The sequence below is a fragment of the Prunus dulcis genome, chromosome 6, assembly GCF_902201215.1.
Source record: "Prunus dulcis chromosome 6, ALMONDv2, whole genome shotgun sequence".
NCBI classification, from domain to species: Eukaryota; Viridiplantae; Streptophyta; class Magnoliopsida; order Rosales; family Rosaceae; genus Prunus; species Prunus dulcis.
In genome coordinates this window covers 23,598,644-23,604,643 of record NC_047655.1, presented here as the reverse complement: position 1 = coordinate 23,604,643, position 6,000 = coordinate 23,598,644, and positions in this window count along the sequence as shown.

The window sequence follows — 6,000 nt, the reverse complement described above, 5'->3', positions numbered from 1 at the left end:
TTACTTAAATACACATGCTCGACCCTAGGAGTTATCCTGATCATAACAAGAGGTCGAGTTCTTATGAGGTGGAGGGGACCGGTGTAGAACAAATGGCGGAATAGATTGAAGAAGAAATGGACCAAAGAGTGGAAAAAGGGACGCAATTGGAATTTGCAGATTTGGCGTCCAAGCTTCGAATGGAGCGCATGATACCTTTCCGGAAAGGAAATGGCACCACCAGCCTAACTCACAACTTTTTGTGACATATGGTGAATTTTGGGCATCTGAGGATGTTTGGGCTTCCAAAAATAGCAAGTACTATTTTAATTAAAGTTGGACTTCTCGTTTATTTCCGTTTTGCTGATGTTTGGTTTTCAATAACCTCCCCAGGGTAGTCCTGGATTCGAGCATGTGTATTAAAGCAACCTTTATGTTTTGCTGATGTTTCAGTTCAAACAGTCCCAAATAACCTCCACAAAGTATTCCAAAAATGGCCCAAAAACTTGGTATCACGATCATAAGTTATTGATTTAGGCACCTCATGCAACCGAACAACCTCCCTGAAAAATAGTTTGGCTATATTGGATGCTTCAGATGTCTTCTTACAAGCTATAAAATGCGCCATCTTGGAGAACATGTCAACCACAACAAAAAGCAAAGTCCACACCTCTTTCTGTATAGGGTAACCCGAGCACAAAATCTATAGCAAGATTCTGCTACTTCGAAACCTAACAATTATAACACTTTCGCACAACTGCTCCTACATCTCGCTTCAACTGTGGCCTCTTTTAAAATCGCTATTGTTTTATTACAGCCTAGATGGCTGCTCGATCCTCCTCCATGTAAATCCCGAATAAGTTTTTCCCGTAAGGAAGAGATGGGAATACACAACTGATTGTCTTTGAACAAATACCCTTCATTAAGAAAGTAATCTGCTATCGGCTCATGATTAACACATTTCGCCCAAATTCCTTCAAACATTTGAACCCCGCAACTTCTTGTGAAAGAGTAACCAACAAGGAAGCTCTCCTATTGAGAGCATTATCGACACGATTTAAAGCACTAAACTTGTGCTTTATAGTAAATAGAAACTTCTATAGAAAAGTAGTCCACCTGGCATACATGTTATCAACATGTTTCTAGCTGTTAATAAACTTCAAAGTTTGATGATCTGTGAACAATACAAATTCTTTATGAATAAGGTAGTGCTCTCATTGTTTCAAAGTACTAACAACCTCATAAAATTCTTGATCATAAGTACTCCACTTTTTACGGGCTTCACTTAGCTTTTCTGAAAAGAAAGCTACTGGTCTCCTTTCTTGAGAAAGCACGACACCCACCCCCACTCTACTAGCATTACATTCGACTTCAAATACTATCTCAAAATTCGAAAGAGCTAGAACTAGAGCAGTGCAAAGTTTTTCTTTGATAAAGGCAAAGCTCTTTTCCTGCTCCTCACCCCAATTAAATCTGCCTTTCTTCAAACACTCTGTAAAAGGTGCGGTAATGGTGCTGAAATGCCTTACAAACCTCCTGTAAAAGGTGGCCAAACCTTGGAAACTTCTTACTTCAGAGACTGATTTTGGAGCTGGCTAATCATGGATTGCTTTAATCTTCTCGTCGTCAACCTAGTTCATAAGTCTCATGAAGGTGCTAGGTGCATCTAACAACCCGAATGGCATCACCAGCCACTCGTATAACCTATCCTTGCTCTTGAACGTCGTTTTCCACTTGTCACCCAGCTTAATTCGAATCTGGTGGCAACCGCTCTACAAATATATGTTCGAGAACATCTTATAACCCTCGAGTACATCCGACATGCCTTCCAAACCCGGTATGGGAAATCTGTATTTTGTCATAATTTTATTGATAGCTCGGCTATCAACACACATACGTCATGCATTACCCTTCTTTGGAACTAAAAGGACAGGCACCGCACAAGCATTCATGCGCTCCCTAATAAAACCTTTTTTCAACAAATCTTCAATTTGCTCTCTCAAAATCTCATTCTCTTTTGGGCTCATACGATAATGAGGAAGATTTGATAGGATAACTCTGGGTATCAAATCAATTTGATGTTGTATATCCCTCACATGCAGAAGTTCATTAGGCATCTCGTCTTAAATAAGCCCTTGAAACTCCCTCAAAATATGCTACACTTCAGGAGGGACTACGATTTCTTCTTTGACCCAACAAAATATGACACGCATCCATATCAATTACATCGCATACTACATCATCTTTATAGCGCTGACCAATGGAGAGTGACATCCTACATGTTTATGTAACACAAACTGAATGCCTCTTTTTCACCCATCCCAACAAATAAGGAGTGATATATGGTTCTGTAGATTGCTGCAAATGCTCCACCAATTTCTTCAACACAAAATTCTCACAGCCACCATTGTCTACGACCACATCACAAATTCTCACAGCCACCATTGTCTACGACCACATCACAAACTTTGTTATTAACATAACAAGGAGACTAGAAAAATGCTATGTCACTAACCTTCCTCCTTTGGTGCTAAAAGAACTCGATCAATGCAACACCAAGATAATTCTTTCCATTCCCTCTTTGATTGCAAACTCAGCAGCATAATCGTCGTCAATGTAACACCCCGACTCCAAATTAAACCCCTTATTTAAATTATTTAAATTATTTAAGGAAAATTACAAATTTACCCTTGAGATATGGGTCATTTGGTCATTTTCTTACCCGAAAGGAGTTTGGGGGAGTGACTAGTATTTTTGGGAAGGTCGTACTGAGATGAGTCCGTAGACACGTAGTGGGCTCGATTCGAAGTTGAAACAAAGAAGTTACGAGCAAAACAAGTTTAGTGGCAAAACTGTAAATATTTAAAAATGGGATCTCTCTCTCTCTCTCTCTCTCTCCCCCTGCGCAGAAATAGCCCTCCCCTGTTACTATTCATCGCGGTGGTTTTTGGGCCACCACCGTCGCATCCGGCCACCGCTTGGGGTGGCAACTGTCCCAAAAGAACCGTGCCATCTCCCTCTTCCCATCCCGACCAATCTCAGCCACTGGAACCACCTGTGCTCGCCGAAAAATGCAAAAATCCGACCGATTTTAACCCAAAATTCAAGGAGCTCGATCTCTCTCCTCCGGCCACCGATTCAGACGAGTAAGGTATGGATTTCTACCTATTTTCCATGCTCTAGCTGATGGTTGGGTAGGATTGCATCGATTTTGAGCGTAGATATTTCGATTTACGAATTGAAATTCGGCCGGTTTTGGGATCTCGATTCCGGCCACCTCCGGTCAGTTTTTGGGGTAGGTCCAAGAACAAAAGTGGCTCAAAATAGGGTGTTATACCTAGAGTATGAGTTTGGAGCTGTGGTTTTGAGATTTTTCAGCGACGCGTTATCGCTTTGGGCACCCAGCGCTGCCGGCGCTTGTGGCAGACCGTGCGCGAGGGTAGTGGAGTTGCACTGTGTCTCGATGAGATCCTTAGGTTGTCACGAGTGCGTAGCATTTCGCGGATCTCAATTCGGATGTCGTTTGACTATTGAACGGACGATCGCATATTGCGCGTTATCCGGGTTCGATAGGTTGGGACCGTTGGATGGTCTCGAATATAATATATGTTAATGTAGGTATTTCTAGGATCGTGTAAGAATTTACGGATCGTGAATCGGAGCCCCGGATGTTCCAATTAAATAATTTAAAGTTTATGTTTTATAATAACCGTCAGATCGTGCGATCGTGAACGATCCGACTGTCCTATACCTCGTAGATCCCATGGGAACTTTTGGATCGGAATTTGGAGGTCGTGGGCCCCGTGGGCCCGTTTGACCAGGGTTAGGGTAGTTTGACCCTTGGTTAACCGTGAGTCTCCCGGAGTAATCTCACCTTCCCAAGGGGATTATCGGGTGCTAAACTATTGTTGAGGTTTACACAATATTAGAATTAAATCATATATTTATATATGTTGGTAAAGGTATAAAAAGAGTCTAGGATGTCAGTTTGAAGTGTTGTACGCACTACCTTAGGCACCTCCCCGGATTTTGGTTACACTACAAGTACCATCCTGTGAAAGTTAGGTCTCGGGTGGCGTAGGTTATCCAGCATTGAGACAGACCCCATACGTGGCGTTGGTTGTACCGGCGTATGGGGAAATATTGTGATATTATGTTGAGGTCGCACGTGGCGTAGGTTATCCGGCGTGTCGACAGACCCCATTCGTGGAATTGGTTGTACCGGCGTATGGGGAGATATGTGATATGATGTGCAGGTCTCGCGTGGCATAGGTTATTCGGTGTTGAGACAGACCCCATACGTGGCGTTGGTTGTACCGGCGTATGGGGAGATATTGTGATACTATGTTGAGGTCGCACGTGGCGTAGTTATCCGGCGTGTCGACAGACCCCATACGTGGCGTTGGTTGTACCGGCGTATGGGGAGATATGTGATATGAGGTGCAGGTCTCGTGTGGCGTAGGTTATCCGGCGTTGAGACAGACCTCATACGTGGCGTTGGTTGTACCGGCGTATGAGGAGATATTGTGATAGTATGGTATGGTCGCACGTGGCGTAGGTGATCTGGCGTGTTGACAGGCCCCATACGTTGCGTTGGTTGTACCGGCGTATGGGGAGATAATGTGAAATACAGAGAAATGAAATAAGGTATTGCCTATGTGTGGAATTGGGTTTTAAGGGAAGAACTACGTGTGGCTTGATCCCTCAGTCGGGGTACGTAGGCAGCCTAAGATTATTAGGTGCAGCCGCGGACATAGATGTGATTGTGTTAGGAGGTTAAAACCTCGTATATTGGGATTGGAAAAGTTAGATGATGCAAGTTGTATTTAGTATTCATAATTGAATTTATCGTTTGCCTTGTTTAAGGCATGAATTGATTTGCTAGCATGCTTGGTAGTTGAGAATTATAGGAAGGCCGAAGGCCGTTTATGTGAATTGCATGAAATTATATTATGCATGCTGCCCATTGGGAATATTAAATGTGTTTTATGCAAGTTGTAATTTTGGGAAATGTTCAATTTACAGGGGAGACTCTGCCGAAATTTCTGCAAAAAGTCTCGGTCTTTAGTAAGTGGGCCCGACATTGGGGTGATGTGGGGAATTCCAAGGGATTCACCTCGGGTTTTGGAAAATTCAGGGCAGGTCCTTTCAGTCAACCACTTCGTCTTGTTCTACATCAACACCATCAGTCTCTAGTAAATTAGCTTGTCTTTTCTCAAGACAAACATTGGAGCGATGCCCCAATTTTTGGAATCCAAACCAAGCCTCAAGATACTTGGAGTTAGTTATATTAAAGCTCAAATATTAAATTTCAAAGCTTTTATTGCCTAAGGTTACTACCTTAACCTTATCTTTATAGCTAAATATAACTAGGATTTTAATGTTTCCTTCACATATTCCCTGCAAAATTCGTAATGTGAGCTTTAATCCGGTAATCTTCAAAATTGTTGTGGTTACGGTGGTTATTTTGATGATTTGGATTGTTGTCTGCGGGAGGTTCTACCATTTCTTCCTCTGACTCCGATTCACACTCTTGAACTCGAGGTCTCCTATCGTTTTGTCCATCGTTACCTCTGTGGGAGCATATATTTTCGTCTCCAATCAGGACACGCCACGTGGAAAAGAAGATTATCTCTTAAATTAATTAATTAAATCAGTTTATCTGGCTAATTAATTAATTGGGATAAATATCTTAATTAATATAATATTATCTTTATTTAAAGAGATATTATCATTAATTAAGATATTATCCTAATAAAAAGAAGATAATATCATTTAATTCAGATATTATCTTCTCAAAAGATAATATATTTATTCAGATATTATTAAGTCCGACTCGATCCCTACGAAACCCTAGCCCCGAGGCTCCTATAAATAGACGACCTCATTCATCATTCAAGGTACATCTAAACCTACTCCTTATACTCGAGAAAAATACCTGAAGCTCTCTCTCCCTCTCAACTCTCCATATTTTCTCCACACGGCTCCGGCCACCACACACAGCTCCGGCCACCACACACG